At 31.7% G+C, this 15,134-nt stretch overlaps 1 protein-coding gene across 2 annotated transcripts in view; it reads right to left on the bottom strand.

Moving 5' to 3' along the window:
* The window catches only part of LOC113494979 (mushroom body large-type Kenyon cell-specific protein 1), a 172,826-nt gene that overhangs the window by 96,427 nt on the left and 61,265 nt on the right, over positions 1-15,134 (bottom strand). The gene's annotated exons all lie outside the window — the stretch shown is intronic.

The following is a 15,134-nucleotide window of genomic DNA, read 5'->3' as shown; positions in this document are numbered from 1 at the left end:
ACCCAACTAGTCAAAACAAAAATACTACTGCCCAATACTCCATAAAAAGCATTCATGCAAAACAACCTTCCAAAAACAAAAAATCGAAAACTCGAAAACCGAAACCACCCCCTACAAAAAGCAGCAACTTTTTAAAACAAGCTACCTAGTCTAATACAGTGTAATGTCCAGGCAAAACAAATAGCCTGTCTGCATTGTCTGAGACACGCTGGCCAGGGATCTTTGACCCTCGAGATCGACACGGATAAATAAGGATAATCCGGTGGATGCGGTATCTAAGGAGGTTCGAATGGGAATATTTTATTGTTGAAGAGAGTGAGATTAGGTACCGTAATTCGAAATGTATTTAAAGTTATGACCTATAACAACATGTATTGGAAGTCAGTTGATGATAAATTATTTTTGAAGATTAGAACAGGAAGCAGGGACGTCATTTATTGGACTGGATTATACTTGTTTTTAATCACCTCATGCGTTACAACTCCTTGTATTTCTATTTTTTTTAAACAACAGTATGTAATGTATCATCCCTTTGTCATCTAAGGAAGTTGCTTTTTGATTATAACTTTCCCTATACGGAAAAAGGCCCGTACCTAGCAGTGGGACGTACATAGGCTAACATATTATATTATTGCTTCTTCGCAGAATGTCATCTCCACTCACACACACTCCACATTATGTTCCAAACTAGCTGTTGCCAGCGACTTCGTCCCCGTGGCGTGGGTAGAAGAAATAAGTTATGATTTATACCTGCCCTATTTTTTCACATTTTCCTTAGTATCATTTTTTCATTAGTATCTTCGCTCCTATTAGTCGCAGCGTGATGGTTTATAGCCTAAAACCTTCCTCGATGAATGGTCTATTCAACACAAAAAGAATTTTTCAATTTGGACCAGTAGTTCCTGAGATTAGCGCGTTCAAACAAACAAACTCTTCAGCTTTATATATTAGTATAGAGTATAGATTATGCATTACTCCTTAAACAATAATCTAAACCTCCCTTAATACTCCGAAATACTCCAAACTCAGTTCAAATGTATCCTAACTTGTCCATCAGTTAGTTTCTAGCGCGGTGACCACCCTCGGGGCGATCTCACAGCGTCTTACCAGTTTTATAGGTCGCCGTCGATTCGTCCACTTCACTATCGATCCACCCTCCCTTCCCCTGTTGCTAATATTCCATGTCATATTTTGGAGCTTGTCACCAGATATTTCGTATCGTTTTGTTTCATGATTTGGCTGTTGTTGTGGATAATGATGAAAATGTTTGGAAAATATACTGATGGTGATGAAGTGTACTTGTTAATGTTTTATTAAATTTCTTTTAAATGGAATTTTTTACTTATATTTTGCACTAAGTATATTGAAGTTAGATATTTAATTTGTTACACAATGATATAATTTTAATCCGAATACTGACATGACAATAATTTTTGACTTACCGTTGATTTCACTACATCTCTAACGAACACCTCAATTAGTTTTATAGAGTTGTTTAGACTTACAAAATTGTAAAGTCATATTAAATTTAATTGTTTATTGGTAGACAACAATATGTCACATTTTTTTAGCATTAAGATTTATTCTAAACTTTTCCGAAATATAGATATTTGATACGAAAGCCTCAATAGCTCTATATTTCTTGTTATGACTCACCGAATAGGGACGATGAACTCTAGACGAAAACAAACTGTCTTGTATCAGGCGTCTATTCTACAGTTCTGTGTTACTGTGGCTAAGTCTGAGACTAGATTTTAGGGCGTTTAGAATAGTATGGAAGGTACTTTGGCAGATGGATAAGTAATGAAATATTTGAACAAAGATTTGATTTGATTGAATTTTTTTTTACACAATGTTTAATGTGTTAACCTCTATGTGGTAAGTCTTTGCAAAGCAATATAAAAAACTAACATTAGGTGGCGGAACGCACACAATCAATAAAATGAATTTAAAATTATTGCATTGGCAATATGCTATCAAAAATAGTGTCAATTTAAATTAGGTGGCAGAACACTCACAGCCAATACAATGCATTTAATTTTCCAATTATGGTGTTGGCAAAATGCTTCGAAGAATACCAATAGTGATAATTAAATCCAATTTCCATCTATTCATCGCAAATTTGATTTACCTAGCAATAGGAATTTGGACCCTGGTTGTATATTAACCATAAGAAAATATTTTGATAATTGAAGCGTCACGTACAAGAAACTAAATAAAAACGATTCACTAAAATCCTGTCTGCATGCCCATCGAGAACAAAGTTTAACCATACAAATAGAATGAACAATTAATTATGTACTTGATGTGCGCGTAACGTCTCTTAATATCTTAGTCCATCATTTTCACAAGACTTGATGATCTTATGTTAGAAACTGTTTTTGTAAATGTGAATGAAAAGCCATTCCTAAAAAAGTTCCTTACTGTTATCAACAGTATTTTCTTGTACCAAAATGTTTTGGCAATTTGTGACGGTAGTTTAACTTTTTTGTTAGTTTCGTATCTAAAGGGTTAAAACGGAGCCCTATGACTATTGTCTGTCCGTCTATCACAAGGCTGTTTGTCATGGACATGGACTTATAACAAAAATATTGAGGTTAAACTACTTCTGGTACGGTTATGAATGTGATGGATTATCTTTTTTTTATCAGTTCAACTCGCACTTAACAAGCTTTATTCCGGAATAATCTATTTCAATCAAAACATCTCTATAACATTTCAGTAATATGCGATACACAAAACACCACTAAAATAATTCATCAGCATTTGTTTTAAAAATAAATTACCAAACGTATGAGTTTCTGAGATGTTGACAAACATACGAACATACACCGGAATTCCGTATGTTAAGTCATTGTAGTAGTCATTAGTAATTGTTGTTGACGCTTCCGCATAGTTTTAATATTAATTAATTACATAATTAAAATGTATGAGACTATATTAAGATGTTTAACAAAGAGGATGGTTAGATTTTTAGTTTCTTGGAATTTAAGACATTATGCTTTATGAAGATAGGACTGTATTTGTGAACCTTTTTTGTTCTCAAACATTAAATGACCTTCTTGAATATTTCCTTTTTGGATTTCTTCCTTTCTAGGCATTTAAAGAATACTTCAAACCACAAAGCATAATCTTATGTGTAATGAAAAACAGAAATACATTCTTTTCGAACGAGCCTTAAACTAAACATCCGGTAAACCTTAAAATCGACTGCGTAAAGAGACTAACCTAAAAAAGAAATGATTTAGTTGACTTAGTAAGTAGGACATATTACAATTATTTATTTAAAAACGGTTTTTTGTAGTTATCATTACATAATTAAGTTATTAAAATATGATACATTTCATAACATGTATTTTGAGCGTGCTGAAATCGAAATTATCTATTTGACACCATTCAGAAGAAATGTTAAAAACAACTCTAGAGATATTTGTATCAAACATCTATTTTAAGCATTTGATTGAATACGTCTTAAAAAAGTAAAAATAAAATAAGATCTTAAACAACTCACTTCATATTAATTGCCACTTTATAAAATAAAATTTGCTACAGACTCTGATTCAGAAATAGGTCTCATAAAAATGACTAATAAGTCTAGAAAAAAGTATGAAAGTACAACGACCCAGTACATTGAACTTTTGAAGAATATACGTATTGAACTGATAAAACTGTGACCTTATTAATATCTTTGTAATAAATAATATCTTAAGTTAAAACCCTTTGTCTAATGTATATTCATAAGAAAGATGTATTTTAAAAGACAAGCTCTACAGAATATATTATCTTCTTTTAAAATTTGTTCGTTTTAACAAGAAGCTTTTGCCAGGACACTAGATTATCCGAAAAGGGACCCACATTAATGATAAAGTGAAATAAAAAATTGTTAATAAAATAAAAATTGAAAAACTCTTTTACATCCAAATCAAAGTATTGGTGGGAAATCAAGAAATGACCCCTATTTCTTGATTTCCCACCTAAAGAAAAAGATTAAATTTCTCTTTAAATTGAATAAGCAACATGTCGCCAGTCACTTTTCGGTCAAATTTCTGATCCGTCAAAAAGTCCTTCTTAAAACGGACAAAGTATAGAGTAGGACTGTAACTGTGCGTCATTTTGCTTCTCTCACTAGATTAGTTTTACTTCTAAAGGTGTTAGGTAACTAGGATTATGCAGTAAGCTAAAGTGCTAGCTTTGACTCCCAGGGTTTGTATTTGCATGTAAGTAATAATACTCGAAACTATATAGATCCGATTATAGTAACTGAAAGATAAATGATCAAAACGTTACTTTAAGCGTCTGTTTCACAATCACTGATTAGCCGCTATCTGGCAGATAAATTGTAAAATTTGTCATTCTTTGTCTGAAAAAATCTGTCAAGTAATTTATCGGGAACTTATATGGCGATGGTGAAACAGGCCCTAAGGCGTTTTTAAATGTCTGGTTTATACCTTAAAGTGACAGTGTTTTGTTAATCTTAAGGGTAGATCAATCACAGTCGTTATGAATGCGTTCGATGAATGCGGATGATGCGAACTTGAATTTTATCTTGAATTATTTATTGTTTGTTTCTAGGTTCTAAGAATACCTTATAAGATGCTAACTATAGCTACTAAAATGTCTTCTTCCATACAAAATGTGAAGTAAAGTTATATCTCAAAAAACGAACACATTACTCAACGTCATTTCCCATTGTGGTCACATAAAGCCACACAACAACCGGTTTTCCATACTGACTAATGAACAAAACGTGTACAGATAAAATATAAAAAAAACGAACTAGGCAGAATGACTGGCAACCTAAGCCAATCGAATCAAAAAAGATACTCTACGCCCACAATTCAAAAAGCGAACGCGACTCAAAAGCTGTCAAACTGCCCGCGCTGACGCATGCCTTAGGGCTGTCAGTGATGAAAGAAGAAAAATCTGGATTTATTAAGCGAGTACATTGACACGAACACTATTTTCAAAAGGTTTTGAAATCATATATCTTTTTATACGTAGAAACCTGTTATTTTATATTTTTTAGTGATTGTAATTTCAACCACCACATGAGTAATTTGAATGATCCTCAAATTATAAGAAATTTAATAATTTAGTTCTGACTGGTTGGAAAACTGGTTTGGCACCAAGCAAGCAGCTTTCGCGAAACCTCTTTTAAATAAAGATTTTATTTTGTAACAAAATGTATTAAATGTACAGCCAATTAAGAAATAAAACTGATGAATATTTATAATCGCTATTCTGTCGGTTGTTTCTCAAAGGATTTATCAGTTGCATAAATCATTTATGATAAAAGGTATATTTTTAACAAACTCGTTCGAAAAACAGCTTTCGATATATCATAGCTATTTTCTGAAGTAGTAATCTTAATCAGTGTTGGCCAGCCCTAGTCAAACCTGTTCGAACACTATTCGAAACGATCGATTTGTTCCTTTTTTGAAATTTCAAACTGACCACTAAGAAACGATGTATTAATAATCATATCAACGTTGTAACTACATAGGTCGGTACTTGGTGCCATAGATTATAAAATAGAATTGCAACTAAGGAAAATGGTATTCAGCCTAATGTTTAAATATATAATACGTTTGTTAACTAATGTCATCGTAATAATTGCTTTTAATTTCATAAAAAAAATAACTACTTTCAATACAAAACAAATGACCGACCAAACTTTTTTTTTGGAACAACTTCCGACGCTGCCCTCTGAATAAAGGGTTGTCCAAATAGTTGTATTATGTTGTCATATCTATATAGATAGATTGTATAAGTGGCCAGCCCTACAACGGTGCCTCAAGCGGGCATTCACCGACTCTCATTTTGTTTTTTGTCCCGCATATAAACCGAACGCACGCTTCTGCTGAGTGAGGTGACGGGGCCTGTTATCGGCTCTTACTCTTCAATATTTTAAAATTGTAATATGCTATTGAAAAACCCTTAAAATGTATTATTTGTATAAGTATTTGTTGAAACAGATAAAAACTACGTTTATGGGAAAACTCAGACATAAATAGTTTGAATCGACTGGTCTTCTTCATTTCGTTGTTATGACAAAAGTATTGCTAATATTTCAATGCCAAAAATCGACATAAGTAAGGAAACTAAGTTAAGCAAAAACTCAAAGGAAAAACACCATTGAATACTTTACTTAGAACGAGTTAACCTGGAAATTGTTTTGCTATTGATTTTGAAGTTTATAATCCTTTATAGATATCAAGCAACGACATGATATCAAAACCTACAGAGGGAAAACCATTAGTCTTTCCGCGAATTGAGCAGATAAGCTAATATATCAACAATATAATATCAAATTACCTATTATATCCGCAGACAGAATACCTCAGACCGTGTACCAGTTTAAGTGAAATCATAATTAGTGTCAAATCCCTAATTAATCTCGTGTTTGACATAGATATAATTAGCTGTCTTCGCTATTAATTATTTATCGAGTTACTTGTCTGTACCATGAGATCTAGAAGCAGGATTTGTAGCTGTGGAAGCGAGATAAGGAATAGGCAGTGTAGTGTGTTGTTTCGTTTCGATAATATAAAGTTTTCTATAATACGGCAAACGATTTAATCGTTTTTTACGTTGCAACTAACCTTCTTCTTTAATTTCTCTTAGTTTTACTAAACACCCTCAAAAATCTGCTGTGTTATCGTAAAAGCTTAACGTTTTCGATTTTTTTTGTAAAGATGTAATTCCTTTTCGATAATTAGCATTCGACACTTCATTAAGTGACTTTGTCTTAAAACCTCCACAAATTTGAGCAATTCGTTTAATGCCAACTTTTATAGAAATGTCATTCGTCAAGGCGTTTGTTATTTTAGTAATATTTTACGTTCCACGCAACATAAGAACTGAATTACTTTAAATATAATCTTGAAAATATATAAATGCAATAAAAGTGATTGTGTTAAATAAATGCCATTCTTGCCAGATCAAATATTGACATTTAAAACTAAATGTTTATTGCCGCGATATCAAATATCAAGGCTTATATTTGAACAGTTAAATAAATAATCTTGTTAAATGTTTTACGACTGGTTTTATCTATAATAGGCATTTATTTTGAACATAGAAATGGGAAAATCTATTATTCATACTTATGAAATGCTAAAAATACTTGTAAATGTAGTTATTCCGTCCATCTGTCAGTACTGCGTTTCTGAACTGTTCAACTGATTTGTATAAAATTTGTTACGGTGATAATTTTTAATTTAAAGACAAGTCGTAATCTTTTTACTTAGAGGACAACAAAATTGGGCTAAAACATTCCATTTTTTATCCATTTCTCATCTTAAGTAGTCTCATCTCAACATCAAATTCATACAGACGACAAAAGTACCCTTTACCTTAAAACAATAACTTATAAATATATGGTACAAGTGACGGAACAGGTTTGTCAGAGCTCCAGGAGCTCTGGGCGTTACTATCATCTGAATGAAGTCTTCGGAACTTGGATGCTGGGTCCACGGGATGTATGTAATTATAGATCTCGATATACAAAACTGTAATTATGTTTTAAGCGGATATTTTTCAATTTTTCGGTCTATTTGTTGTTTTTGATATAGGTTTACTAAATGATTTGTAGTTGTTGGAATCATTTGAAAATGTTTTATTAGATTGTTTTTTTGTGCTCTCCAATGTCATTTGATTTTTTTAATTATGAAAAGGTATCATGTTTCGGTTTAGGGTTTCATGTTGTTAAATACAATTTGAAAATTAAAATACTGAACAGTTTTCATTAATACATCATTCAGTTTTAATTCTTTGTTAATTTGTATTAAATCTCTATTAATTTTAGATGTAGGTATTGTAATTCCAAAAAGTCATTTCATCATTTATTTAAATTAAGTCGTAGATAGATTGTTATCAACAATAATCTCTTGAATGACGATACCAATTGCCGTCTCAAGAAACCTTCCTAACAAAAAAAACCTTGTCAAGTCTAATTCTAGATAATGACTAATTATAATTAAAAAGTAATTATCAACTTAGTAATTATTGTTAGTCACACTATGCTTGAATGATTTAAAATGCTCGAAATTGGATGGTAGCTATGACAAATGGCGATGACAACTATACAACAGTGCGTGTTGCGTGCAATTAGCGAACATGTATGAAAAAATGTATGAAAAGAAATGTTCAATGTATGAGAACATTATGTGTGTATGAATTAATAGTGTTGTTGTGATGAGGATTCGAATTTTTTGTCGGTTATAGGCAAAGGGGTTTGTGTTCATCCTGTTTGCACGTTTGGACAATGAGTTTTGCACGCAAAAGTTATCCTGCATGAATTTTATATACTGTAAACATCAAAATTAAGGAACTTAAAAATTAAATTTCCTCATCGTTCATTTAAATCAGTTGCTTATAAAAACGCAGGCGCATTCTTCTATGCGACCTCTTTTCAAAAAGCTCATGTGATTTGACCTATTTAACACACACCACTAACACAATAAAACTACATCGACATCGGCGTTTAAATTCATAATATTAGGGAGGGGACATCATGCGGTTAAGAACAAAAGCTGAGCGCCAATCGGCCGAGAACTTGGCCTTTAAAAATGGAAGGACGGCCCAAGGATCGAGCCAGTGGGGTAGGTCAGGCCGACCGGTTCCCCGGCCAACACCGAAACAGGATATCAAATTTCAGTGAAAGCCTTTTGTACAAAACAGTCTCGCAACGACACCACACGTTTTCAATTTCATTGAACTGATTTCAAATATAAATCAATTATATTTAACATTGAAAATTAATCGATTTAAAATGAATAAAAATAAAAATAGCGCAATAAAAATCGAATCTCATCTCGGATTCGATTACAAAAATTAAAAAAGGAATTTATAAATTTCAAACTCTATAGACAAAATAAGAAGGCAAAGGCAACAAACGGGTGTGCCTTAGAAGCGAGCAAGACCTTTTTGTATACGTCTCGTTTCTCGCTTTAAATCGTAGACGGATGGGGCGCATCACTTTTTACTCAGAATTTATTTTGTGCGATAGATATTACTGATCCAGCGGCCATCTTGTTTTTTGTTTTGCTACTTGAAATTGCGCGCTCTTGTATTTGTTATTACTTTGATTTAGTGAGTTTATTATTGTGTTTTTGTCTTTTAATTATATTATCTACTAAAACATCCATTGTATTACATTGCCAATTAATGTGTTTTTCCCTTGAGTAATTTTGTTTCTTTTTATAAAAGCAATTAGATAAAACATGGAACTAGATTACTTTTATATAGCTGATTTTTTCTTGATCCATCCGTCATTTCGCCATTTTTGATTTAACACTGAGCGACTTTTTTGAGGTTATGTTTGACACATCATATCCGTCATTAATTTTGTTTAATCGACGCGTTATCTCATTCTAAAACATTTGCGTTTATAAAAACGTGACGATTACTACACAACTACAACAACTGACGAACAATTTTATTAATCACACAAAAATATTTCGTTATTCATAACATTGTTTGGTGATACGAACATTGTATTAACTGCAGTTTAGTTGTATTTACAAACAGGCTGTTGTTTTCTTATCGAGAACTCGGAAGTTGAGAAATAATAATTTATGATCTCTCGATTTTAGACTAGGTGATAATTTAAAAAGTGAGTAGTTTGGGAAGGAAGGATTTTGCAGACGATATTAAAAAAAAACATTATTATAAACGCGAAGAGCAGTGAAGAATGGAGTATACAAAGGGAGGTTTACATCCATCAGTAGGCTATTCAAGGATGATGCTGTTAATGATATCTAATCTATCACTTTTGATAACGAGTCATGCGGGGAAAGCGGTATCTCTTTTCCACAACTGCAATAATTACTTATTAAAAAATTAATTGTTTTGTTAAATATGATCAAACGACTCAAAAATAACTCTAGCCGTTAGGCGAATGATAGATATTGTGCATTTAATACTCAATAATAAATGTCTTTCAAGGAGTTACAAGCCCTAAAGCTCAATTAAATAATAGCTAAAATAAAAGTTAATATAAAAGGATTTATGAAGTCTCTCCTTACATTATATTCTTAAAAAAAACAGGTAGGTACTTCAATTTCATATTTCAGAATTGTTAGATGTTACATGCATAGTTAGATGCGTTAAATAAAACATATTGTTTTAACACAATATCTAGCTTTTTGCGTCGAGCAAAAACCTACCGGTTTGGATCAAACAAAAATCCACGTCTCTGAATCAAACCAATTTCTATTTATTTCTAAAACTAAGCCTGACCAAACCTAAATATATGATTTGATCGTCTCAAGTGTTAAAACTAACCTTTATTGAACCATTTGGATGACAACATCTAAAAATAGCATTTTCTTTTGTTTCACCTTTTTAAAAACTAAATAATAAACATAATTTTACTAAATAAGTAACACAGTTTATAAACTTAACTATTTTAAAGGTTCCTTCTACTTTTGGTCGCAGTTATAATTTGCAAGCTAACCATTCGATGGTTACAAGGCATTGCGGTGAAAAACCCGTTACAGGTAGACAAGTTTTAGAAAATACAGTAACTGGCTATCATTTTATAAAGCGCCGAGCTTGGTTTTGGTTAAACATTCTCTTTTAAATAAAAATGTACTTTATTCATTACACCTTAAGTCTTAAAATGGTTGTTGTTTATTGTTGTACAAGATGTTATTGTAATTCTGAAGAGAGAGAGACTTTCGTATTTTTTTAGAAACACCAATTAGATAAGTCCTAACTATAAAATACATATAAAGCAGAATTGTAGCATGGTTAATTAAAAAAATCATAAAGCTTAAAAGCATTTAAATTGGGAATAACCTATCTGGAAGCAACAGAAAACTTTTTACATGAAATAAAAAAAGGAAACATGAAAAAAAATATTGAAAAGATATTCAATAGTGTTTAGCCTGTCTGTTTCTGTTCACTCCAAACAATTTACATTCATGATCAAAAACAAGGACGAACAGTAAATATAATGCAATTAAAATAAATCTACGTAGTGCCATGGTCGTGCGCAACTATCTAGGTTGCGAGTGTTGCGGACACTAGGCCGAGCCAGGCAGGTGCTACCCTAGTCGGGCCAAACCAGTCGAAATGGACGCTAACGGATTTCAGTGTTTAAATTCCGAACGTTTAGATGGCTTTGAAAATCGAATGTTCGAATGGCGATTCGAATTTGAACTTTGAATGCTTGTGTTCTTTTTTTGTTTTTAATGTTTTATTGATTATTGTGTTATTAGTTGTTAGATACTATTGTGTATGATGGGATAGCTATTAGTTTTTAAGTATTAAAGGAGCCTGATACTTAAAAAGGTTCTATGCAATAACCTATCAGTAATAAACTATAAAAATTCAAAACAATTAGTATTGTTATCTCCATATTTAATGTATTTACGTCAATAAGATACTAAAATGATTTTATTACCAATTTCGTGGTAATTAAAAGGATTTAAAACACGCACAAATATTGGTATTTTCCACACCATTTTCGAAATACTTCCAGTTTTTAACTAGAAATCCCTAAAACCATTGTTTTTTAAGTAACAAAGGACGCACTGTCCACAATAAACTGAAGACTTATAAGTGCTGATATCCGTCGCAGAAGCCCAAAAGCGCTAGTAATATGATGCGAAACGATTTTGTGAAAAGTCAAAAAACCTTTTTTAAAAGACAGTTTTGCGGAACTTGACTGTAAATCACTGACAGGAAGTCGGCCATCTCGTGTAAGCTAAACTAGACCTGTTTTGCTCTTGAAGACAATGATATAAGAAATATCTAGGTTTTTTTGCAGGACTTTTGTGTCTAGTCTTGTCAGAATTTAAAAAGCAAGGTACGCAGGTGGATATAATATGTATTTAAAATGTATGTATGGTCAATTTAGTGTTTGGTCATGCTTGTTTATTGTTAAATTCGCAATTATTAAAGGTAGTCTAGTCCACTTGGTTAAATAATTTGTATGATGATTGTTCGTTTAAATGATGCAACGGCTTGCTCCCTAAATCTTAACAGGAAGCTCCAAACAGTTCGTAGAACACTAGTTATTTTTCAATTGTTTCTAGCAAATTTATGTCCTTAATCTGTTCCTCTATTGATTTCCCCAAGATTTAATGTCAAATTAAAGAAATTTCCTTTTTACCAGATGTAACATGCAACATTTTCTGCATATTAAAGACAAATACAGCAAGAAAAGCTATGTTTCTGTACAGTGTGGCCAAAATAATGTCCAAGCCGTTTCATTTACAATTTTACACAGTCCAAGACTGTACGAAGCATTCAAAAAACTTCAAAAACGATCCAGACATCAGACATAACCTTCAAAAAGTGCCAAAAAAAGCTTTCGCAAAAATTAAAAGAACGTAATGAAATACGAACACATCTGTTAGCAAGACGGAAAAAAACAATGAGCCCCGGCCTCCAGACAAATCGAATGAGTGAAGAAAAAAACATGAGTCGGCCTGTATGACCCCATTTTGAGTTTTTGATTTTATTTTTCTGGTTTTATTGTCTGAGGCGGGGTCGGTTCGGCCCGCAAGTCTGGATTTTCGTTTCGTTGAGGTTATTTGGTCTTTTAAAATATTTATTTCGACACTCTTAGGCCTCTTTAGGATCTAAAGGATGTAATTTTGACAATGAACTATATTTTTTTTCTGAATTCATTATTATTTAATGTTTTTTTTTCGAATTTGATTATTGAATTTAATGTCTTCGCAGATTTATTAAGTCCAAATGGATTGTTTGTTATCTATCTTTAGATTTAAGATTTTTTTAAAGAGTTTTTGAGAAACCAGAAAATTGCGAGAAACTGACTAAGCTGAAATAATACATGCATAACTGTGCCGAATAACGATTAAAGTGAACTGTTAAGCTTTTAAAGTTTAACTGTTTTTATAACGGTCTATAAAACTATTAAATAAAATAATTTTCTATAGCTAAACAGTTTCGGGTCAATATAATCTAACAGAACTGTCATTTTATATCAACAGCCCGCTGCAAGCTGCGCAGGAGTTTATTAAATATCAGAGTTGGGAATAAATCCAAAATGGCGTCGCGATACTGGCTCCGTTGACATTGAACGTTTCAAAGTACTGGTTGAATGTAATAACGATATTGTTAAATTATATTTTAAGTCTGTTCTATTTGGAACGTATTTTAAATTAGAATGGAATTCAAATTTGACAGTTTTAGTTTGTAATTTAAATTGTTGTGACTGTGTTATGTTTGAAATAAGAATGTTTAAGCCTAAATAAGAAATTATTAACGGAGAGTGTTATTTATTATTATTCTAAATAAAAATGTTTTTACTGTAACCTTCTATTTTGATTTATATCGCCATTATAAATTGCAATGACGCAAACTGTGTAAGGCGATAAGATTTATGTCATACGTTATCAAGCTCTAATCGTATCTGTTTATAACTAGACTAAAATAGTTAGCCATTAAATAAAACTAACTAACTAAACATTTTAGTAACACAAATCAGAAATCAGAAAATTCCTAAGACATACTAAAGGTATAATTAAACTTGATCCAGTCCAACAGTCATAAATAGAAATCTAGACCGAAACTTAGTCTAGTTGCATCTGTAAGTAGCGCCATCTATCGTCAAATTAGTTTAGACGTCAGTAGATTGTGCAAGCGCGACTTTCGCCTTGGCCGCTGCGCTGGCGCACCTAAATACGCCACGTCCGCTAGTTACTTGCATAATTCTAGACCTAAAAAGTTTGTAACTGTATTTTCTTCTTTTTTAACCAAAATTTTCACTTGATTATAATCAGATTCGATTTCAAAGGCTTAAAATGTCAAAATTACATGTTGATCTAGAAAAAGGTCAAAAATTTGATGCGTCAGAATTTAAGCTAAAAGCTTACATACAAACATAGTTATTAAAAGAAAAATGATCGTATTATAATGTTATAATGTCGAAAGTATCAAAATGACACACCAAAAAAATCGACACTATAAAAAAAGTTACCTCAACCTCTAAATACATAGATAAACTATTAGAAACATAGTTAAAACTAAGACATCAGGCATGCGTAGCCTTCAAACGAGTCTTGAAGCAAGATGGCGGGCAATCAGGCGGTTGTAGGTTATGTAGTAACATTGACAGTCGCCCGCGCATACCGCTTGCCTTGGCCGAGCGCGCGCGCAAGGACCGATGTCGTAATTGAAGGGCGCGAACTTGACTTTCGTATTCTTTTAATGAATTTTTGACGGTTTATTGTGATAGAATTCGAAATTGGAATGATTTATTTGATTTGAGAATGTTTTTGTGAGTTTGCGATTTTGTGTTCGATTTTTTGAATTTGGAATGTTGGGGTTGTATTTGTCGATTCAGTAGTTTATTTATAATTAGATTTTTATTACATGAACTTGAAATTGTATTGGTTTCCTTTATTAAGTACAAAAAAGCTCTGAATACAAAGTGGAGTCAGAGTATTATATCAAATTATTGTTTGCCCTTTATTCAATTTTATTGAAAACGCTGAAATTATATATTCGTTGGACATTTCAAAGATACAAGGACACTTGAAGCATTGTTTTTAATATATAGGTCATATGTTTGTGTCAACTGTCAATGCATACACAAGTATAGCATTTCCTGAATGCAGACGACCTTATTTTTATTTATAAATAACGCGACTGTTTTATACAATTGATAAGGGTGTTCCGATTTTTAAACATAAATATATTTCACAATAACTGCATTATAACTTGGGCTTTTGAGAGTATATCAGCATAGGTAGTTTTAGTTACATGGTCTGTTTGTTTTATGATTTTTAAATATATTTTTCAGTCAAATATATCAATTTACGTGAAGAAATGGAGTAAGTAATATTCTCTGGAATGATAAATAGATGAAATGACTAAAAGTAATCATTTTAAATTTAATTTAATTGTATGGGTTGTTTTGTTACTTAAAGTCCTACCATCAATAAGAAAAAAAAATGCTTAGCTATTTTTTCTTCATTTATATTATTTAGTGAGCCTAAGCAAAAATAATTAGGGATGAAGACAATTATGTCAAATATGGAATTCTTCTTATAACCAAAATTATGATTTAAATATCAAATTCTAAAACATTTTTATAATTATTGTATAATATAAATCAATAATAAATCAATAAATGTTTAATTTAATTTAATTAA

Source organism: Trichoplusia ni, chromosome 6 (genome assembly GCF_003590095.1).
Source record: "Trichoplusia ni isolate ovarian cell line Hi5 chromosome 6, tn1, whole genome shotgun sequence".
Lineage (NCBI taxonomy): Eukaryota > Metazoa > Arthropoda > Insecta > Lepidoptera > Noctuidae > Trichoplusia > Trichoplusia ni.
Note: the sequence above shows the minus strand (reverse complement) of the source record. Positions and strands in the feature narration are given on the sequence as shown.